The 25041-nt window shown below is 38.3% G+C and overlaps 1 protein-coding gene across 9 annotated transcripts in view; it reads left to right on the forward strand.

Annotated features, from left to right (window-relative positions):
* Positions 1-25041, forward strand: part of LOC110830662 (lachesin) — a 555442-nt gene that overhangs the window by 195017 nt on the left and 335384 nt on the right. The window lies entirely within an intron of this gene.

Raw genomic sequence — 25041 nt, forward strand, 5'->3', positions numbered from 1 at the left:
AACTCTTGAAAAGCAAAGTGGTAACTTATATGTACTCAGTGCTTTACATTTAAAAACTCTGCATTTTGTAAATTTTGTGCGTTTCGGATTTTGTATGGTTCTTGGAGTAAACAACAGTTATTTTTCTGAACATCATTATCACCATGCAGCGCTACAGTGGTAATTAGTAATAAAGATATGTGATACATCTAAAATTCTTATAAGAACCGTCTTCAGTTGAATCAGTGGCGTGATCCTACTTTCTCGTGGCATGTATTTTTGGATACCGGATTTTTATATGTGGTATATCACATTATCCATGTGATTTCAGAGTGCGGTATCATTACCTGAAATCCATTCGTCCTCTATTATCCATTACGAAATTGGGTTCTTCCCTTCTGAAGGACGGTTTCATTTTAAGTTCTCATCTCACTTTAACCTACAGCTAACATATATCTTTGGTGTCTTGGAAAAGACGGTTAAGCTGTTAAATATAAAATTTTTAAGATGAAAACGAAAAAATGTAAAACTTACTCAGTGTTTTACTTAATTAAATAATTCACAGAATGGAAGTTATTGTTTTAGTGACTTAACTCGGCTTTTGATTGATCCTTTTACTAAGGATAAATTTACAGTGTACTTATTTCATTTTTATCTGTAATTTGCTTAAGCCTCTTTTTCGTGACACCACAGAAAATAGGCCTGTAACTTTTTTTTTTTCCTTTTTGTTCCTGTGCTGCCTTCTCGGCCTTCGCACAGATTGAACAACTATATAATAGCTGTCCAATAAAAACGCTCGAGTCTGACGGTAAAACATAGCGGCTGCACCCCGTGCCTCTCAGCCCATTATCGTAAGGTTGCTTCTAGTACTCCTCCCCGCACTGGCGATGTCGGTAGGGGGTGGGAAATAAAAGACACTGCACCCCCAATTTCAGTCCCCACCCGTCTACTCAAAGCACCCAAATCTGCTGCAGAATACAGAGAGAAGGAAGATGAACATTGTAGTAATGTGCATTTTATGTTTATCTGAAGTTTCAGTGTAGTGTTCTGTGGGAATGCGTGCTATTTACAGGTACTGTAAGAAATAGTTACTCGTAAACTACTTCCCGTCGGCATTTTAGAAGTTAAATATGGATATAAATTTTTTTTATATATTTTCCATCGTCTAGTAAAATAAGAAAATAGAACGACGTTTCGGAGATGGGGCTCTATCTCCGTCTTCAGGTACCTACTCTGTTGGGTCCAACAGATAGAGTCAATCCCTATCTCCGTCATTTTATATTTTATTATTTCTTAGACGATGGAAAATATCCAAGGAAATTTTTATTTAAATATCGTCACGAACTTTTAAATTTTAGTTAAGTATGGATTTGACACCGAAAACTATTATTTGTCGGTAGTCTTGTATTCATTGAACAGACAGTGGATATTTTATAGCCTGTGTTGTCAAAGTAAAATTATATTACCCCCTTATGAGACTAGATTTAACCTTTAAGATGACAACAGTATTAAAAATTACAGATTTCGGAATAAAGTAGTTTTCCTAGAAACCCCTCATAAACAAGAAAAGTATTTTATATTTACCTTTCTTAAATTTACTTTATTTTACTTTACTTTGCTTTAGTACAGGTGTGTTCCTTTCTTTATATTGAACTGCTACCACAAGCTGTGGTAGTGTGCTCAATTTTTCCAGTGTACTATCATGTGACCATAGCGCATATTTCCGAAATAAATATATGTGTACATTATCGACAATGGAATAGTGTTATATATCTTAGTGTTTTAAAATCGTGCAGACAACCAAACAAATCACATGGTTGTAACAGACCCTGACCGGAATTCGAAATAGCTGCCTCTCGTTTACGAAGCACGAGTCGTAATTTCAAAACCACAAAGTAGGTTAGGACGTTACAACACATGCAGAGACAAAATATTTTCTTTCTCTGCTGAGCTGGTTCTGTCTTTCTCAGTAGATGAAACTTGATTATATCATTGCAGTGGGGTTTTTTTAAAGATGGAAGCCATAGTCTTCGAAACGACTGCAAATTTTCATCCCAGCAGCAAACAACAAAGTCTCCTAAAAATCTCTGCTTCTCTCACTCCAAGAGAAAGTCAATGGACGAAAGTATCGCGCAGTGCCGAGGAAAGTTGTAGAGTCTGGCAACATATTGCTCCATGAGGAGCTTCACAATTTATACACTTCGCCTTTTATTTTTAGGGTGATTAAATCAAAATGATCTCGTAGTCAAGTTTACACTGAGAAGCAAAATCTGCACTCAGATGTTTGGAAATCTCTCGGAGAGAAACCACTTTGAGAGACATAGCATTGGGTTAACGCGATTGAAATTGTTCTGCTGATAGACTTAACGTGTGAGAATCATTGTTCTAATACCAGAGAGAGGGAGAATGGGTAAAATGTTAACACTCGTCTAACTTAATTATCAGCGAAAATATTACTTGTTACATTGAAGGCAGGCTCAAGTGTTTGAAAAATTGTAAAGTTGTCTTGGAGACAGCGTTTCTAGCTGTTACATACTTTACTCCGCAGTACATTTTGTCGTAGTTCATCCATTCGTTAGCACAAGACATGATACAGTGTCTGTCTCACAATATCTTAATGACTTCGTCTGTACAGAATGTTGCCACGGAATATGTCAAATCACTCACTTCCAAATATATTTTGCAACGTCGGTTTCTGCAATGTAACACACCTAATGATTCTGTTTTCTTCTCCTGACTAGTGGTTCTCCCATTTAACCCCACTTCCACACATCTCCTTCATTTCTTCCCTCTTTTCCCATTCGTTTACCCTCTTACTCTTTTCCTAAATCGATCTCATCTTGGTCGCGTTTCCTCCACACCCTCATCTCTCAGAAGGCTTACCGTCATCACACGGGAGCAGGAGACTAACCTTCCAAGAATAGAGCCTTACATTACCACAAGCCATTTTATGGGGCTCATATGAGCGGCGAGGAACATCGAAGTGCACGCTCATTTCTCGAAAGAGAGATCGTTGATGAAATATATGCGGGTATCCGTGTGAACAGACTGGTAGAAGCCCCCTTGAACGGTTTTGACTAAATAAAATTCTTCACCAATTACAACAAAACGAAGTTTTTTTTTCCTACATTAGATGGTTTACGGTCAGTTTTGGTCTATGCGTTACTCGCTGCAATGTTTTTCACCTTCGACTTTGCACGGTAATTTATTTTTTATATTTGAATATGACATCGCCACGGTGGTCTAGCGGTTAGAACGCTGGCCTTGTAATCCTGGGGTCTCGGGTTCGATTCCCGGCGGTGCCCGAATTTATAACTTGTGTTGGGCAACACGGAGTTTTCCTCCGGGGGCTTCCCCGGTTTCTCCGTGGCATCACAACAATTACTCCATTCACACACAGAAGAAGGCAATGGCAAACCACTTCTGGATCATCTGCCAAGAACGTATATGAACAGGTCCCAGTCCGAGAAAAGGATGGAAGGATCCTTTTCATATGAACCTGTCGTCAGACAGAACACTAAATAAATAAAAATAAATTTGAATATGTTTACTTGACGTCGAACATCGTCTAAATAACATTTAAGCCTTCAGTCCGTTCTTCAAAGAAAACGCGTAATATCTCTGTTACAAAGATCAGTCAGTTATTGGAAAATCCTATAACCCGATTGAGGTTTTCACAACGGTGAGTACGCAGAACTGCTCCCATCATCAGAGCTACTTATCGCCCTGATTATGTAGGCAGCAAGGACCCCTGAAACGTTGGTAAATTTCTATCACACTTCACTGCGCTACAAACCATAAGACAGCCATCTTCTTTTTACAAAGTTCATTTATGCCAAATAAGCGAAACTGTAACTAGCTCTCTGCAACAGAGCCATTCTTGAAACACGAATAGTTGCTCAGCTGGTCATAAAGTTCCCCACCGTTCATAGAACCAAAAACTTAATTTTCGTGTTTATAAAGGCCCTCCGTCATGGCATATCCGGAACCAGTTGAACACTCTTCACACCTTCACACATTATTCTTTATGATTCATTTTAATATCCTTCCTTCATCTACGCCTATGTCTTTCATGTGGTTTTTATCCGCTTGAGTTTTCCACTTAAAATGTACTTTCCGTTTCTTTTCCCTTGCTTTTGTGATTATAATAATAATGTTAGTTGAATATTATTAATTATGGAGCTTGTCATTTTGTAATTTTATTCTGCATCTCTCTGTATCTCCCTCTCAGAGCTAAATTAATGTATAGAAAATAAAAGTTTTACTGAGATAGTTAAAAACTGAAGTGACAGATCTTACGAGAAGATATAAACATCGAATTGCAAGACGGATTCTCCCCAAACTTCTCAATTCAAGGAGAATTCTAAGAGAGGTTTGGTTCCGCACACAGCGACACTAGTCGGAACAAGATGAAATTAATGGACACTTTCCACTTCATGATGAAACGAATCTGAAAGCGTGAACTCAATAAGAAAAGTATTTTGCATGGAAATTTGAAACTTAGAATAAATTAATCGTTCTGCCTTCCTTTGATTCTGTGAAGATTTCTTCGGTGAGTTTTTCTACTGAAATGAAAGAGAAAAGGGAATTAAGTTGATAACAATTCAATCGCCGACATTCAACGAACATTTTCAGCACCCGCCATTGTAAATGACCTGTGACAGTTCATTAATTCGCATTTTTAAATCTTTGAATTAAATTGAATTTTATCTTTGCTTGTCATTATCGGTCTTTGCGAAAGGATATTCAATCAAAATTCTGTGTGCATTTCTTGTCTAAACTATACGAGCAGCATGTCGAAGGCCGAGGGTGGTCGTAAAATATCGTTTGATAAATCGATTGTAATAGTGAGGCAAACTGTTATAATTAGATTTTGGTGTCAGTGTTCTGGTTACCTCTTTAACTGTTGTATAAAATTTTAGAACTACACGAATTATTTGTCTTAAACCCGCAGTTTCTGAACCTTCTAGCTTAATTTATGCATTTATTGGGGTTGTCTGTTCTGTATTTCTTTTGCGAAGCACATGTGACTCTCGTTATACGCGTTTTCCCTATCCGCGTTTTCATTTCAATATCATAGTCTACTGAGTTGCGCGCGCAGTTATACTGATTCGCCTCACCATTTTGCTTTTTAGCGTCTCGTGGTGTATCACCAAAAAAATCTACGGGCATGTTATACATTTTCTATATACGATTTGTAATAACGCACCCCCCGCGTGTAACAAGTCACCTGTAAACAATTTTGAAACTCCTTTGCTGACGATGACTGTACTTAACAACAAACATTCGGGACGACACAGCCGGACGGACAAGATACAAAACTCCCCCCAGAGCACTCAGCCGATGTTGCTCGCTCTGTCAGCCGACTGTAGCTGTACCAAACAACACTGAGGGAATCTCGGATGTAAGATGAAGCTCAGATCAATCGATGGATTCTATGACAGTTTGAACAGTAGCAGGTGTGGCTGACACTCTGACATCTCTCTGGAGAAAATTGACGGAAAGACGAGATTCTTGCCTACTTGAAAATGTGTGGCATTCTCCTCTAGCTCCATCTAAGTAGGAGGAAAAAATATTGATGCACGTTTGTGCCCACTTACGTTGCGCTGACAAAGTAGTGACGACATTTACTTGTAGTTTTAAGGCAGCCATTTCGAATCCCTCAAGACAAATATTTGCCATTTTCCTCATTTCCTGCAGGTAAATAATGGTATAGCTTCAAGATATGTGACGTTTCCTTTCAGATTCCTTCCGATTCGTTACTCAATGTGTTTTAGATTACTTAACTTAAGCAGTTAATCCTGCGTCACAAAATCACTTAAGAACTCTGAGGGGTCATGGATAGGATGTTTACACTCTTTTTTATTATTATTAGTGTTCTGTCTGACGACAGGTCCATATGAACAGGATCCTTCCATCCTTTTCTCGGACTGGGACCTGTTCATATACGTTCTTGGCAGATGATCCAGAAGTGGTTTGCCATTGCCTTCTTCTGTGTGTGAATGGAGTAATTGTTGGGATGCCACGGAGGAAAACTCCGTGTTGCCTAGACCACGGCCTTGCCCAACACAAGTTATAAATTCGGGCACCGCCGGGAATCGAACCCGAGACCACAGGATTACAAGGCCAGCTTTCTAACCGCTAGACTCTTACGAATATAAATTTTCCCTCAGCCGAGTGAAGGTGGTAACGTAGAAATGAAGTTTATTTGCGTACGTTCATGTTACAGGACTGCTTGAAACAAGATGGTTAAATGAAATGTAGAACTAAGCTACAGAAAGTTTAAGTGTTGGAGACCTTGGAAAAACTTCCATACAAGAAAGGGAAAGAGAAGACTAGTAAAACACGAAATTGAAGAAGCGATTAATGAAATTCGCATTCAAAATTGTCCTTTAGGCGGGGCGGCCGCCCCGGGACACATTCTTCGGGGGCCCCTCACTTACGACATATAAAATATTTCGTGCACAGCGATAACTTAAGCGCTGAAAAATACGAACAGGTTTTGTGAGTTGTTTATGAACACATCACACATTTTTAACCTGTCTTGTATGTAGATATGATTAATTAGATTCATGATCCGGCCATCTGTATACGTAAGGGGTAGTGTTTTCTTATCGTTCGACTCGGCAAGTTTCCGGAAACCTATTTGCGTGGTAACTAAACATCACAACTTTCCTGTCGGTCGAATTAGCATTTTATTTTATAAGTTAATTATTCGTATTCGCTATTTATGGTCTTTTGTAAGTGTATGTAACCTTCTATGACGAATATGTTGAATGATAGCTCTGAATTATGTCGCCTTCACGCAAATTATTGAGAGAGTGTGGATGAGCAGACCACGCAGACCGCGAGTATACATAAACTATACAGAAATTTTAGTTTGGAAATATCAAATGAAGGGATCGCTTGGGAGACAATTGCTAGATGTAGATGCTAAAGTGAATTATAGAGGAGTAAGTTGTTTTGTAATTTAATGTTATGCAGTTTATTTAGTTATCTCTCAGTAGATATTTTGTATGATGCCTCTTCTGCGCCATTGACTTAATTGGTTGTATAAATTTATTATGATTTGTCTTCTCTATGGGTGCACAAATACTAGAATTAATGGGTATATAATGAATCGATGACCAAATGGGTGAGTGCGTGAATAATTATTGAATTAGTGTATGGACAAATGAGTGCATGATTAGCAAACAAATAAATAGCACGAAGTAAAACACGCACATTTCTCGAACCACGTTATTGTTAATCCCTACTCTACGAAACTTGGACAATATTTGTAGCTCAATTATCCCATAAGACTTTTTTTGTTAATAAAAGCTGTCATTGATCAAACTTGCCTTTTACCGTGGTGTGCAATTAAGGTAACGCAGGTCAGTACAGGACAGGATGTAAGATGAAATTATAAGCAGTAAGTGCAAGGTAACAGGATAAAGGATTAAGAGGAAAAAAGGAGATATGCAGGCCCGGTAATGCCTCGAGAGGCAAATTTGTTGGTATTCGGGTTTGTGTCAATGCTAGTTTCTCGAACACCTGCTTTAATCATAGTAAAATATTAAGATGATGACAAAAATGAAATGTGATCAACTGATTTACGTAGGCATTACCATCACTCTCGTAATTAATTTAAATAATTAAGTATCAAACTAACAAGGTTTTAACCTCTCCAGTCTTGACAAACATTCATGTCATTCAAGAGGTTATATCAAGTCAAAAATCCTACCGTGTTTAATTCACATTCCACTCAGCTCAACAGGCCAATAGTTTTTGTACTTTGTCATTATGTAATGAAAAGACCAACGTGTGGCAGGTCCCGGTCTGCTCATAATTTCTGTTCTCCTGTTTGCCGGCTGTGTGACCAGACTCCTGAAAGCTTCCATGACCTTAGAAGGTGGGTAGACTGCAATCGTCTTGGCAAAAAGGCGGAGAGACTATTTGAACCGAAGAGCACGAGAGAAAGAACTCTAGAGAAAACCACATAACTGGGAGGTTCATAATTTGTACACTTCCTGTTGAGGTAATCAGGTCTAGGGTGATGGAATGGGTGAGACATGTAGCGTGCGCACGAAATTTAGTAAAAAAAACACTTTGGGAACAAAATTCGAGTTAGGTTGATAATATTAAAATAGATCTTAAATAAATATTTATCTAACTCAGGACATGGACCAGTGGTGGATTAATGTGTGAACCTGGTAATGGTCCTTCTGGTTACATAAAAGGCGGATAATTTCTTGATTACCTGAGCGGCTGTTAGCGTCTTAAACATTCCTCTACTATATGAAGTTAATTAGCTAACAAAATCTTGCAGAATCATTGCGTGTCCTACAAGTCTTGGGTTGGATATGGTTCGCAGACTGCCTTTTGGCCCGAAACATTCCTTTATAAGCTTCACAGGTTGACGGCGTTTAGAGCTGCTTCTCACTTGGTAGCCGTAGCAACAGTTTCTGGACTTTGAAGATGGATTGCATCTGCATTGGGTTTCTCGGGGCTCTACAGTAAACTCTATAAGGGTCAATCAAACCGTAGGCTTGTTAGAGAGAGTTTTCGGATAGACATAGAAGTTAGTGTCGTCGGCGTAGTTAAAAAGGGCGATTTAGGTGATGGAGAAACAAACAGTTGAGGGGGGGGGGGGGTCTTTGAAAGAAGAGAGACGTACAAGGGGGCACGTTAGGAGAATGAATGACCTCTGCATTGTGTGCATCAGCAGCACCTGCCAACAAGAGCCCCCCATCCTCCATCTCCTTGCTTCCAGCAGGTCGAGTTTCTCAACAACTTTGTAATTAACCTCAAGGCATCATGTACGTCCGATAGAACATCAGTTGAGGGTGAGGGGGGGGAGCGTCTGGCGTCTCCCACGGGTCTCTTCCCTCCTGTTTTCAGTCTTTCCCCCCATCAGGTTGCGCCAGCAACTCACTCCTAATGGCAGCCCATTTCACAGTCCAGAGGGTCTGCTCGCGCGAGACGGAACCGCGATGGAAGGTCCCATGGGACTGTTCTCGGTTAAGCGTTCCGACTGAGGAGGCCCTGTCACACGGGGTTGCGCGACGCTACGCGGCGCGGCGGTTGTAGATTTGCTTCGGAACGTATAAAATTAAAAGCTAGGGTCACTTGTTCGCAACTGGACATTTAACTGAGGATTTGGACTTGCACTGCTTATTTTCAAGAAGAGCGTAAAATGGATATGGAGGTGTTCAACAAATTTCGATTAAATAAATGCAAGGGCTATTTTATGAACAAAAACGTATTACTTGTGATTACAGACTTTACGAAAGCTTAAAATTTATAACTGCTACAGTGTTCGAAAAACTAAAATCATATGTCATAGTCGAGTAGTTTGCACTCTTGTCTACAATAACATTAGCGCTGTTTTATAAACCTTTATCTAGCCAGGTTCTGAGACAGAACTTTAAACTGAGCTACTGTGTAACAAGAGCAGTTTGAAAATTGTTAAATAAATCGGAAAATCAGCTTATGCAAATAATTCTTTCTTTAAAATTCTACCTAATTTTAATTTTTTAACGTAAATACGTCTATAAGGAAGGGTCATTCGGTAAAAAGTGTAACGAAAATGTGTAACGAAAATGTGTAAGATCCGATAACAATAGTTACCTAGGGAACGTCGTATTTACTCGGCATTATTGTTTCCTAGGTAACTTCATCTGTTTACTCGGCATTATTGTGTTATATTACTGCCGTCAACAATCCGCTATCGCAACAATATGGATGATATTGAAGATAACATTATATTACATTACATTTCATTAATTTACATTACATTACTTTACATTAAATTACATTACATTACTTCCATTTATGCAAATTAGGAGGTTAAGACATGATTTGGTTGCATTTGGGATACTGGGGCAAGTAATCAATGTTCCAGTAGATGTTAATAATATGGTAAGGCTACTACCTAGAGAATTGGATGATGATTATAGTTTCAACGTCCATATAAAGAGAAACTTGATTCACAAATCTACGTATCTGGTAGGAATAAAGAATAAAGGAAATATTTAGAATAAAGTCAATATATAAACTTCCTTACAGTATAGACGTATTTACGTCAAAATCTCCGGAACCGTGGTTCCACTGACAATTTTTTTAAGAGGGTAGACAAGGTCCGTGTTTCAGATCCAAACAATAATGTGTAATTTTATTAAGTCTAGGGTATATATTTCTGGACATTATTTTCAAAATTAAATGAAGCTTATAACCAAAAATTTAGACGTTTATAAATGTATTGTAATATTTCATGTTTAATTGCAATGATCCTGTGATGATTTAGAGAAAGAGAAAAAACTACATATTTTTAAATATCCAGGTTTGTAACAGATAATTCTGCAGGCATTACAGAAGATGAATTATGTCAATTGCCCATTCAGTTACGTGGGTTGATTCTACAGTGTAGTCTCTAGTAATTCAATTAATTCAGAACAGTGCAGCGGTGTAGCTTGTGAACATTTTGAAAATGGGTGGTAACCAGCTTGTAATTCCTGTGTCTATTAAAATACGGTCGGAAGCTTTAAAGACACCCTGCACCAATAAAACGAAAGACTGTTTGTCCTACTAGTGGTATATCTATTTGAAATATCAGACGAGTCCTGGAAACTATTAGACAGTGACTTCCAATGTAGACCATTGCTGATAGACCAACACGCATAATGCACGAACGCAGACAGAGTGCACAAATACCGCCACAGTTTTGTAAACAGAAGGGAACAGTTAGTTCCTGCTGGCGAACTTCAGTGTAAAAGTTTTAGAAGCACCGTGGTACGGGAATTCCTGTCCACAGCAGACCTGAGTGCTCGACTGTCCTTGTTTTAACACCAAGCTTTGATGTTGATTTGTAAACGTGATGGGAAAGCTTTTAGCAATATTAAAATATTGTATCGATGGCTGTATTGAAGGTGAAGTACGAAGTCTCTGGTATTATATCGCGAATATAGAACAAAGTTATTTACAGTGCACGCCACTGGACGCCGTCATCACCGTCTTCGATCAGAGACTGTATTTCCGCAACCTAATACCCCTATTATAATATCTTATCACCCTCTCTCTGTTTTCCGATGATTGTGCACTAGTTATGATAGGCTTGGTTTTCCTGTTTTTCTAATCCGAGATGTGTGCCTAGTCGATTGATTTATCTACCCTAACAAAGATAGGGCTTTTGGTAAAATAATGTGTCTAGAAATAAGATTGCCACGTCACTAGATATCAACCTGTGTAATTATTAATAATATTACTATAATAATAATTACACTAAAAGATCTAGGAGTCGTAATTATAAAATGTATTGTAAGATTTGAGGTTTTCACAGCGGTGAGTATGAAGATTTCTGTCTTCTGGGTTGTAGCGCTGTGTAGTCTGATCGATGTTAACCAACGTTTCAGAGGCCATACTGCCTCCGTCATCAGGGCGATGAGTATGAAGATTTCTGTCTTCTGGGTTGTTGCGCTGTGTAATAGACCAGACTACTCAGCGCAACAACCCAGAAGACAGAAATCTTCATAAAATGCATTGTTTTTTCTTTTACTTTAATTTTAAAAGTATTTAGAAAGGAACACGAAGCTGTGCAAATAATTTATTACGTCTACAGATGATGAAACTAGCAGCAGCTATACTAATTACATCGTTTAATGTTCTGTTTCGGCATATAAATGCCACTGGTAGACCTACCATGTCTACATGAAGTTTACCACATATTATCTTTAAAGTTTCTTTGCTTTGCCATGTTTTCTGTTTTATTTCCTAGTCTGAATTTTTCCAGTTTCTGGAATATACTGGCATATATTATGTATGATAATCTCTTATTCGTAATATCGGGTGAAACTTCTGAAACTTTCATACTTTAAACATGCGCATAAACAAGTTCTCGGGGGATATTTTCCTCCTTTGCGATGAAAAATATGTATATATGTCGAGCACATTCTTTGTTTTGTAATTTTCACCACAAATTTATCGCTAGGACACGGTTCCTTAGCTCACACCTGCCTTGTTTCTTCTCCAAATATAATTTAAATCGACTTTAATTGATACAGAATCGTACATTCATTTAATTACTGCAATTTAATTTCGTCTTTGAAGTGTTTCAAAGAACTCTCATATACATAAACACGTATATTATCCTCAGAAATTTGTCATATTGACTATTTTTAAATTTAAACTCCTTTACTTATTCGTCCGGTGGGTTGTAATAAATTTAACGTCTCTCAATTATCTGTAAACTCGCGTGTATCATTTTATTCCAACACTCCGTGCATTTGTAGTGTTTGGTCGGATACAATTTGTATACCAGTTTTAACTCATAAGGTAAGTTCCTTGATCTATGACTGCAGCTGCTGTTAATATTAGGCCTAACTAATAAAAGCAAAATTATTTTCGTCCTTATTTGCCTTGCCGTGACGACGCGTGACGGAGTGATCATAAATCTACGCGCAATCTGACATTGACATTTGACGGAGCTGAAAGGTGTCAGTGTCAATAGAACAGGCCCCAAAGTAGGTTTTAACGTGGTGATGCTCCTGTCAGGAATCGAACAACGGACTTCAATCCCTTATCTATTGACGTTCCTGTCTGTCCATATTTTTATTTAAACGTTAAGACGCATAAAATTGCACGCAAGTCTAATGAAAGTGTGTAGCCAGTAAGGCGTTGTGCGCTGTTTTTGACAATTTCACAGGTTTTCCTTCTGGATGTTTGTCTTTGTTTAAAGACCATCTGTCTGTCCGTAAGAATTCAACGACTAACACGATTTGTCTTCCAGTTCTCCTGCATGCATAGGCTACCCTTCCTCCACTGTTCGCTCTCCTTGGTTCTATCGTTTGCCCAAGAACTAAACATGTTCCCTAGGGAAACCAACAGTGGCAAAGCTGATTCTGCTCTTGAAGCTACTCTGTGCTCCCCATCGCATTTCCTACGGAGGACACTCCTGGATGCTGGATGAGGTCGGTGGAAGAACAAGGCGGGAGTGGGAGGAGGTCGTTGTAGTGAGAGATGAGGGGAAGAAATAGGCTCGTTTTGTCGGAAACAATGGATTTGTGGCTTCGTAAGGCATTGCGGTGGTACAAGCAGACTTCTGGGTAAGATTGCGTTGTTCACTTGTACCACTCCCAACATCTATTGGTCGCCAGTTTGCTTTATTATGTTTTAGATCCGCTAATTCCGACACGTGGCTCTTTGTCTAAAGTGGAAATTTGTGACAAACGCCACGTGTCGGACAAGTCAGTAAATAACGTGGAATGATATGATAATTAATGAATTGGAAAGGATATGGAACGAACTGGTTGTGACCTGACTTAAGATAATGTGACGTGCATTTTCTTGCAGGGAGTGAGGAGAATCGCGAAAAAGATTAGTCAGTTTAGCCAGTGTTCGATGAAATATATTTGTACGGATACTGTAATGCAATTCTTTGTTCTTTTATCTGCTGGAAACAGTTGAAATTAAACAAGAATGTAATTAGTGCGTGTGTAAACGAAAGAACTGAATTATAATTACGTGAGCGTCGAATTCTTATAATTGAAACAACAGAGCAGCTACAGAATTGGTGTAAGCTACAAAACGTACATTTCCTGAATTACAGAATGGAGAAAAGTTGTTTCTTCTAACAAGAAGGCGGGGAATAGCGTGGTGGAAGAATACTTGGGAACAGAAAAAAATACAGTCGCAACTTTAACCCACCTTCCCTTCTTTCTCAGTTTATCAATATATGCTGCTTTATATCTTCCTTTTGTTCACTCATTCGCGAATGGAAAGGTTTACATCTCTTTCCGGAGAAGAATAAAAATTCCATCCAATTCTGTTGTTTGCTCAAATAGTCAGACGTCGCCTGTTTTCAAGTTCTCTTCTCTCTTCGTTTCTTTCAAAGATTTAACAAAACTGTGAAGGTAAGGAGGTCAGTTTGAGTCTCTTATTGCGCACTATATATGACTGTGCCAACCTCTTTCGACCACTTCACTCTATTCCTCCAATTTTGTACTTCTGTATGCATCATCATAACTTTATCAACTTTAATATTTTTGTTCAGACACCAAAATTATGTTAATTACGGTAAACGTAACTTAGTGGATGAAAGTATCCCTAGAGAAAAATACTTCTTACAAGAGAGAATTAAGTAGACAAGTGTGTGTTCTAAGCTGCTTCTCGCACTTACATCGTGCCTTATTGAATATTTAAGTGTGTAGACATTTCTTTGGTACTTTTGTCTGATTTAATCGCCCGTCCCATCCCTTTCAACAAAGACATAAGTGAAAGCTGTTCCACTATAAGCAGTGTTGGCGCCTGGGGTGAGAATCACGCTCTGGCCACGCTTTACCCCTGGAAAAGGACCCCGATACGAGGCTGGGTGGATCCTAGAGCCGGTCTAGCAGAGGCTAGAGAAAAAATTCTCTGCCTCTGTCAGGGATGGAACTCCTGTCGTCCGGTGCCTAGCCAGTTTTCAATAATGAAAATCAACGAGGAATATTAGTCATGCTACGTTTTTGTTATAGGGATTACGTTATTTTAACGTTCTTGTCACCCATATTAGAAGTGCTTCTAAAATCTACTTATCGACGGGTTAACGGACTGACAATACGTACTTTTTATTTCACTTCGCCTGAGTTTATTCTAATCCGCAACCAGTTCGATATTTTATGCCGTGTGTTTTAATTTCAGTCAGTTAAAGTTGAGTGTAAATTCTTAAGGTACTTCACGTCCTGAAATTACTTCTGAAGCTCTTGCTTCTGTAGTGACGGTTTTTTCCTTGTGTTATAAAATACACTTCTCCAGTGTCAAATTTGTCTCATTTCCCTGCAGTAAAGTATGGCCGGACTTTTTATTTTCTTCCAGACATTGAATAGCTCATAACGTTCCTTTCTGTATACTATACACCTATTTCGACATTTCGAATAAATTTAAATTAACTGAGCGTACGTAGTAGATCAGAAAAATGTTTTAGGGTGAATCAATTTCGTTCTTTTATATCTGTCTACATTTTCACTGATTATAAACTCTGTTCTGTAAAATAAAAATACTACAGGTGGCGTCGAATATTATGGTGATTTGCAGAAGATGAATTTTAAAGATAGATGAAGGCGTTTATGACATGTCTTATTGCTTTCTTTTCTATCATTCAAGCCGAGTTTCGAATCGGGACCTTCCGAATACGAAACAGGAGTTGTAAACACTCTACGTCGAATTTCCGTGCACAGGTGTAGCAGGATTTAGAGCATTTGACGTGGAAAACACTTGATTTATCCCTTTAGAATAGTGATTATTACATGTACCACCTACTTTAATTTTCCTTAACTGCACTTTGCGAATTGTAGTTATCGTTTTCAGCTGATTCTCAGAATAAATATCTGCTGTTTACATAAACAACATTAACCAGTTTATCTTTGATGCGTTTTCGTTTGTTTAAAGTAGGAACTGAATTTTTAAATATTATTTATACGAGCTCGGCTTTAAACTAGACGTTAACAATGAATGTGAATATCTTGATTTTATTAAGGGTACAAACTTTAGGTTTTTTAAGTTTAGAAGAAAGAAGATAATTTTGTGTGGAAATTTTCGAAAAATACTTGAAAATATTAGGTAAATTAAGGTAATACGATTTAAAACTTTCTCTTAGCTCTTTCGGTTTAAGCTGTATATAAGAGAACCCTAGCTTTGTGATGGACTCGCAGAGCAAAGAGCCCGGGGGGACCTTTGCGGATGGAGTCATTGTAACCGGATGAAGCTACATATCAACAGACCGAGCCCTTACATTTTGCATGAAGTATGCCTGGCACTTTGTCCGTGTGTCAAACCGGTCGCGTCGCTTCATCCCTTTTCATTAATCTCATTGTTCTACAGGAATTCCCTTAGGATAACTACGCATCTACGCGTTTAATGAAGTCTGTCTGAACATCAGTATTTTCAGTCCCTTGCCCTATCTCTCCCTCTTTAGCTCAGTTTGATTTCACCAGATTATTTGACAACTTTTCTGTCACCATTGCATGGCGGAACCTCAGATTGCAGATGGGTAGACGGCCTCCAGATACGGAGGGTAGCTGAGAATGTATTAAATAAGTAGTCGTGGACAGCCGATAAGGATTGATATTTAAGTTTTAGTGATGGAGACAAATGTCATAGGACGAAAGCTTAGGTACGGGGAAAATGTTAAAGTTGATCTGTGCCTGTCCCGAATTAGTTAACCCGATTTAATGTAATGGTAAATAATTTAGTTCTTGAATTGATCATGATTGAGGAACAGAAGCTCCTGCCATCTGCTGGTGACAGTGTATACTATATTTGAAGATTTCCGTCTTCTGGGTTGTTGCGCCATGTAGTCTGGTAGAAGTTTACCGACGTTTCAGAGGTCATACTGCCTCCGTCATCAGGGCGATGAGTATGAAGATTTCTGTCTTCCGGGTTGTTGCGCTGTGTAGTCTGGTCGATGTTAACCAACGTTTCAGAGGCCATATTGCCTCCGTCATCAGGGCGAAGATTTCTGTCTTGTGGGGTGTTGCGCTGTGTAGTCTGGTCGATGTTTACCAACGTTTCAGAGATCATACTGCCTCCGTCATCAGGGCGATGAGTATGAAGATTTCTGTCTTCTGGGTTGTTGCACGGAGTAGTCTGGTCTATTACACAGCGCAACAACCCAGAAGACAGAAATCTTCATACTCACCGCTATGAGAACTTCAAGTCTTATATACTATATTTAATAAATAATATCAGGATATAAGCACATACGGAAGAATTATGCGGTACTTCTAAGTACCGCGGGACATAAAGGATTGAATACGTGTGTGTCTACTGTGTTCATTACAAATCGACGTTTAACTCGTTCTATTAGGTCATAGGGCGATTATGGCAGCAGTAAGAACCCAGAAACTCCTGTAAACTCCTTTCAGACCACACTGTGCAACATCCCATAAGACGGTCTTCTTCTCGTCGTAAGTGGGCTGCAACGTATCAGCCCATTAACGCGTTTAATTAGTATCTTTTTTCTGTAATTGGTGCAGCGAAACTCTTCATGTCAAATTTAGTAAAGAACCGGAATATAACGCATGCATTCGTACATCCGCAGTTCAGTTCTGAATGCCATGCGCTAGCAGATGTAAGAAAGGAGTAGGAGGAGGTTTCCGAAGCCAGCACCAACAGCTGCTTGAGAGCCCCTTGTTTGCACAGCTCTTCGACTTCCTCCCTTTTAGCTGGCTTCATCTCTCCTTCCTCAAGCGGACAAGTTGCCTTGTCTTGAAAGTCCAGTGTTTTCAGAACGCAGATGGCTTGTGAAATGTTTGCGTTTTGTGTTCAGCTTTGTGATATTTATGTGTTATCCTGCAAAACATAATGGTCTTTCTTTTAAATAAATATTAACCCTGAATAATAAACACGATATGTTTATGACAGGAATGAGAGACTTCGTAAGCTCTGTCACAAATACAGTTATTTTGTCTTTCGCCGAAGAAAATCTTTTGTCACATTTTGTGGCAAAGGGATTTTTGGTTTTCTAACCTTCCACATAAATATCGACGCATTCAAACGCCATATTCAGGAAAAGTCTCAGCAACGATGTTTTGCGAATACGGGGTGGACTTGGTGTTCTATAAAAATACAGCTTTCTTGACCGTTGCATAGCCACCAACTGCTCTACGGAAATCCTATATCTTTGATTCGTATAGTTGTTACCGAATTTTAGCTCACGTTCCGATTTTATCGTATGTTACATTTTATTATCCTGTTCTACACATTCAAGCATAGTCTCACCAGTTAAAACAACTTTAGACCCACCAACTTAATGGCTAAAGACTTTTGACGCGTGTCATTTTCGAAGCATTCATTTGTCGCAGTTTTCAGAATTTTATCGAGGTAGTTCATTCAAGTTCATATTCTTACAACCTGAAATTATATACTTTTTAATATTATCTTCGTGTCTGTGTTAATATTCAGAGTGATCGGTATCCTTCATAGTCAAATCATAATATAGCAGGTACTAGTCTTCAGTGCTGAGATAAAATCAGACAAATCTACGAAAGAATTTGCAGGCTTATTGCTTTACATACAGCACACCTTTTTCAATTCGAGTGTGTCAAAAGCGTGTGAAAATATTCATTCCGGGATTATTTTTAAAGATACATAATCTCCCGGGGCTATGACCTGCGTTCTGCTACCTGAAGCGACAGGCTTCTGTCTTTGTTACCGCCGATGTCAGACCGAAATTTCTGCGGGAGTAAACTGACCACACTGTGAATATCACCACTCACCTCCATCTGGTGTCGAGGTTATAAATGCGTAGAACTGTCCTCCAGCCGTCTACTTATTCACGTTGCGATGCTTATTCATACCCCACCCTTAACTTACATATCTACGGTCTGTTGATATTTACTCTCCTCCTGCTTGCTGCGTTGTAAAGGGAACGTTAAGAAGTTCTTCAAGTCTTCGGGAGTATACCACATATCCGATGCATAATCAGAGAATACTTCAAATCAAATATTATTACATTTACCACTTTTATAAGCTATAAATTAAAGATCTTTAAAGCAGAAGACAACTGAGTAACAATTTAATTTATTTATGTTTTATTTTTCTGCTACGAAACAAATGAGAAAATCTTTTGAATTATGTATTTCTGTCAGACTGAAGACCCGTCTTTGGAATGGAGGGCCGAGATGAAACATTGTCAGAATCTACTTGTATTATTAGTAATAATACTGTGATAGTCTGCACTATTTCATTAATGGCATGCCAACTCTCACAGAATGTTGGCCATTTGCCCAACTCATTTGGACACATTTCAACAACGTTTCATTCTCAGAAGAATATTTCTCATGAGTAACGAACTTAAACTTCCTTCCGTTTTTTTTCCTATTTTGTAACAGCCTTCGAAACAAATCTATGTTTTTACGAAGTACGGAAAACTACAGTTACAGGAGAGACGAAGTACAATAAAAACGCGAATACTTGTGAATTTCTGCATTAAATGAAACAAAATGTGATAGAGAAGTCGAGAGTTGGCAAAGAGTCTCGCTTTTGTAATTCGCCTATCCTTATTTTTTTTTTTTCAAGCCATTACATACTCAGAAGTTGAGAGTATTCCGTAGCACATAGAGTGGGAATCGTAAATAATATAGCTTAGGAAGCCAGATCAAAATCTTTTAGAATTAGAGAATCAATAACGAAAAGGATTGCTCTAGTTACGTTCTGTAACTGCTACATAAATAATGAAAAAAATCAACTTATTTTATTTTAGAAATGAATACGAGGAACTGCTTGATTTTAAACCAGTAATATTACATTCGATTTTGGCGCTTAGGACCTGATCCATTGTATGTTTTAATTATTTGTTCCATCAGTTATTGTTTGAGGTATATTTATTTTGCAAGATATTGTGTGAGTTCGCTTTGCTTTCGCCTACGTGTTATGTTGCACATTAGAACCAATTATTTTATTTAGCATTAATTAATTTTTGATACGATAAGATAGAATTCATAAACCTTTGTCTACTCTTGTATGATAACCATTATACCAAAATGCTGATCATCAGATATGAAGAAGAGACCAGCTGGCTGAAGACAGAATTACATCTTTTGTTTTGTAAAATAACATCTTAATTCCAAAAATATTTCTTATTCTTATATTCAAATGTATATCTCTTTAATTATTTTCAAGTAATTAGTTATTCATAAATTATTTAGTACTTACTTTGTTATAATCGTTAATTTTTTCAGTCACTAAGCTATTCACTAAAAAAATTATCTCTCGTTTCTGACTTCTCAGTTAATTGAACTTCATTAACGTTTAACAGCATTTATGAGAGATCTGTGCAGTTTTCCTGTCATGGGGACCGACTTTACATGCATCAGCTCCGTAGCTGTTATTTGTGGGAAAACGAGAAAGGAAGACTCCATATGACAGACACTGATGATGGTAACAATAAAGTCTATCTTAGAGAAAGAATAGTATGGGGTGTGGAGAGAATTTATCTGGCTGAGAATCTGTATTATGGCGGGTCCTTTTAAACACGCAAACTAATTTTTCTGTTTCATAAGTGAAGATGAATCTCTTGACAAGCTTAGCGACTGTTAGCTTATCATAATTTTTTCCCCACAAAGACAATTAACTGTTAACTACAGAACTATGAAACTCCACAAGAAACTAAAAAGTTAAAAAAAGTTAAGAACTTCTGAAAATTATCTCAAGAGTCTATTAAAAGAGTGCGAAGCTGTTCCTATAGTAAGAGGCTTCTTCGCATGTCTCCCAACGGGCTAGAGGTAGAATGGAAGAGAGCAGCTAATCATCTTCTTATCTCTAGCAAAGTAAAAGTTCATGGAAATGAGTGAACAAGACATGATGCAAGCCACTCCAACTTTTAGTTCTTTTAATATCCTATTATACACATACCAAAAACCATCGTCTTGTTCTGCTGTCCTAGCTAGTTTATTGTTCAGCAACCCCACGCTAGACGCCTCTCTTCCCATTCCGTCTGCTTAAACTTCTTTCACGACGCTTCACGGAGACAAAAGTTCATTTTATATTGTTAATGAACTGGTATAGTGAATTTTCTAGAGAATGCAACCGTAAAAGGGGGCTACGCGTTGAGGGTGGGTTCGGTTTGACTCGAAGGACGTCTGACTGTTCCTGCGGGAATTATGTTGCTCAGCACAGAATTAGTAAGAGGACTGGATACTGGGAACGACCCGTTCTTCAAGTGCCTGAGCACTGCGGGTCCCAACTTTTCGTTGGTTTTGATCTGTAGACATTCGGTAGGACTCCTTGGACGAGGGATCGGCCCGTCGCAAGGCCTCTACCTGTACACAGGACAGCACAACACAGAAAAACGCTGACAAACATCCATGGCTTGAGAGGGATTCTAACCCACGGTCCCAGCGACTAAGCGGCACAAGGCCCACGCCTCAGACCGCAGGGCCACTGCGGACCCCTAGTAAGAGGACATAGACAGGAAAGGATGTGAGTTGTGTGGTCATTACCATCACAGGGGCTGAGAGAAAGTAACAAAGATTTAACCCCCACTCTTCGGTCGGTACTTTAACTGGGCACTAGTGAGCCGCGTAACCTGTTATTTATGAATACGAATACCAATTTCAAGAGACTGGCTTCCAATATGCTGAAAGGTCTCCTTCTGAACAGAACGACAGAAACGAGAGAACGTTTAGTGCATAAAATAGCCTCCAGTTCATTTTTTATGAAAACTCCTTCGTGCCCAGGAATGAGTGTTTCTCATTAATAATAAAAGCACTATACGTACAGTGTAGAAAATGTGTTGGTATTTCGGATATCTGTGAGGCAAACGTAAGCTGTTATGCCCTGCTTCTTTCCAGTTGGATTGAATGTGCCCTAACTCACATTACCGTGAGGAACTGAACTCGCGTCATCCTGGGAGAATTTCACTTATTTTAAATGAGAAGGAACGAATCCAAAGTCGATATATCGATCGAGCTTTCCACAATTTCTTCACTTCTCGAAGTTTCAAATCTCCTCATCCTGAATATGTGTGTGTGTGAAAATGTGTTTCCGACTTCCATTTCTGATGCACTGACACGGAAAGACTGCCAAAAGGTTGCTCGTCCTGAAAGTGTAGGGCCAAGGGACCTGAAGCTGCTGAGTTTTTGCTGCAGTATGGCAGTAGCTGGCACGAATAACGTTGATCAAATACATGTTTTATTCCTTATTTTCTCAATTTATAAAAATCAACTCCACTTCCATTCCTATATTCAATTTTACACCGTGTACTGAACCAGTAATAACTACATATAAATGTTCACATTACCGAAATTTGTATGAAATATTTCTTACATAATTTAGATTTTATAAACAACTTTATGAAAAAAGTTTTGTTTGAAAGAAGACTTTGCAAATGATTTATCACACACGTGATAAGTAGAATTTTGTACCGTAGAGTATCGACACTGAGCCTCCATCATCATCTTCATTATATGCATTGACTCTGAGAGAAAAAGCAAATAGTCTTTCAACTAATAGGTCCTGAAGGTTCAGTATCGTGGTCACAAGATTCCGCAAACCAGGTTCGTCTAGTCCACATCTGTCCACCCAATTTCTTCAAGGTCCCTTTGTATATTACTCGAAAATCTAATCTCTTGTTTATTAATTTCATTCTTTATGTAGTTGAAGATTTCTGTCTTCTGGGTTGCTGCGCTGTGTAGTATGGTAGATGTTTACCAACGCTTTATAGGTCATACTGCCTCCCTCATCAGGGCGCAACAACCCAGAAGACAGAAATCTTCATACTCACCGCTGTGAAAACCTCAAATCATACTTTATATAGTTGTTCTCCTCTTGAATGCGTGCAACGTGATCAACCCATCTAATCCTATGTGATGATCTGTCCGTATATTACACAAATACATTAAATAAATGTAGTTAGCTTGGTTAATTTAATAACTAGATTTTCAGTCTAGTTTTAATAATATAGACTCTGAAACCGAAATATAGACACGTTTTCATTTCAAGTAAGGATATATATTTTAGCTTTTAATCCAGGCACTAGCATTATCACCACTGCAGTTATTATTGTGTCCCATTTAATAATTTAGTTTGTATTTTCTGCTTTATGAAGCATAAGGTGTTTTTAAAACCTTTTGTATTTCGTGTTAATCACAGTTAAACTGTGCCCAGTATTACACTGTTATGTTCCTATTTGGTTTCCATTCAGTTGTGTCATTTCAGGATTGAAATTTATATCGTCAATTCACACACACACAAACAGTGATATACACCGACTGAAACAAAAATTAATTTCATATTTTCATCAATTCGCCCTAATTTTAATATTATCCTGGCTCGACGTATGAAATTACCACAGTTCCGCTCGTTTATATCTAGCGTTTCACTAATCGCTACAAATAATTTCCTTGCCAGAATTGTGATCTGAGTTTTGACCAGGCTTTCTGTTTGGGTATGGCATCTTTCAGGGATTGAAATGTTATCGCCGTCATAAATATCGTAACGTGTTATAACGAATCATGACTTTCAGAGTGAGTGATTAAGGCCCAGATTTCAGTTAGAATTATAATCTCCTCCCTGGGAACTTTAGCCGATCTTGAATGATCGATTAATGTGCTTTTAGTAGACTCAGCTTCACTATCGATACGATATACATAATGATTTTTGCAAATCTGCGTTGTATTGTTCGCGAATACACAAACAAAGATGGCGACAATCTTAATTTATCCCGTAGGAACTGAATAAATAATTTTAAACAATTACGAGTTCTGTATTTGGTTGCAACACATTGAATTTTCAAACAACTTTCAGCGGTGTATGTAGGATCGTAATGAGGAATTTCAATAAACGGTTCTGTGTATCATAATATGAACTTTCTGATCGTGTAAATTTTATCATTTTCCCGATACACTTCCCGTCTTAAATACTTGATAAAAGTGTTTTTACAATTGAGAATTTAATATTTTCAAGGCCATAGCCAGTTGTATCTCAGTGACTTTCAATAGAAGAGTCCATTCCATCTGTTGAACTATACACCCATACGCTCAAAGAATAACTTCCATGAATCAGGTTCGTAGTATTGTAGAGAGCCTCATAATACTGCATCATCAGACAGTTTCATGGTCTATTAAAGTTTCTACCTTTCTCCCGAAGTCGAAATGAAAGCCTTTATATACCTGTTTCTCTTCCCTCTCATCCTACGCATCTTTCTCCTGCCTATCTTCTGTTTCCTTAATTGCTTTCTGCGAGATGAGAGACATGAATAAGTAATTACACCAGTGCGAACCATGCTAGGTTCTTCGGTCCCTGAGGAAATGTTTTAATAAGCTCAAAACCGAGATGTTTAGGTCGGTACGAGATACATTAAGTTAAATCTGGGACATAGATAGAGGGTATATATTGCTAAAAGCAGGAGTAGAATCCTGAAGGATTGGTCAGTTTCAACGCCCTCTACCTTTGTCATATTCAAAGAGAGAGAGAGAGGTATTTTGTGATTAATGAAAATTCTGTGAGGATTACTGAACGCAAAGGAGCGTCTGTTTTTCTTATTTTGGATTCCATTTCACTTCTGTCCTGAAGAGAAGTGAATACGTATTTAATTTATGATCGCCTTGATTTTGTTTAGATTATAATGATGCCCAATTAGCGAGCTTAGAAGAGCCCTATAAAGAATTTCGTGTTTAATTATATATTGGAGACAAACTTTAAATCATAGTAGACGTGCGATTATTTAAACTTTCAAATTGACTTCAGATGATCACAGATTTGAAGGCTGAACTTGCACTTTGTCCATTCTGATATATGAAAGAAAAAATTAGTATGAAGTGAGATTTGAGGTTCTCAAGGCGGCGAGTATGAATTTGGTTGTCTTCTTACTTGTTACGCCGTACAGTCTGGTAGAAGTTTACTGACGTTTCAGAGGTGCTGGGTCCCTCCATCTATGACCCTGATGATGGAGGTAGGAAGGACCTCTGAAATGTCAGTAAACAACTACCAGACTATACGGCGTAACAAGCCAGAAGACAGCCATCTTTATTCGGTATGAGGACTGTGGTATTTTCCTTTCAACATAGGAACGACATACCTGATTCGCCGCAAGTAAAGACCTTTCTAGTGAAATGTTCTCGAAGTGTTCAAGACTGCATGAACGCACGACGTTATATGACAAATTAAGCGTAACGTGTTACATGGTACACTGATCGTGTTGTAGGTTTATTGTATGTCAAATTAAGCTTAAGACATGGCTTGGATGTTCTGTGAGTACCATGATAGAATCTAGTAGTTTATTTAGTCGACGATAAAATGTATATTTTAATATACAACACATGAAATGGCAACTTTTATAGTTCGTGGTTAATAGAACATCAGATACGACGTGACAGACACGTAAATGCACGATCTGCATGTGAAGTAGAAAGTACGATAGGCCTGCATCATTGCAGATTGTACGTACAGAATTACACTACACAAAACATGCAGTATAACAACTTCATAATTACCTCCATGAGACGAGCTTATTATAAAAGCTGATAGTCGCTCCGCTATGAAACACGAAGTTTGGTTACCGTGGTTGCAGGAATCTGCTCCCGGCCCATGTATGAGTCAGATGAATCC

Source organism: Zootermopsis nevadensis, unplaced genomic scaffold, assembly GCF_977971745.1.
Source record: "Zootermopsis nevadensis isolate Lab colony 2312 unplaced genomic scaffold, Znev_1.0 Znev_ptg000061l, whole genome shotgun sequence".
Classification (NCBI taxonomy): domain Eukaryota; kingdom Metazoa; phylum Arthropoda; class Insecta; order Blattodea; family Termopsidae; genus Zootermopsis; species Zootermopsis nevadensis.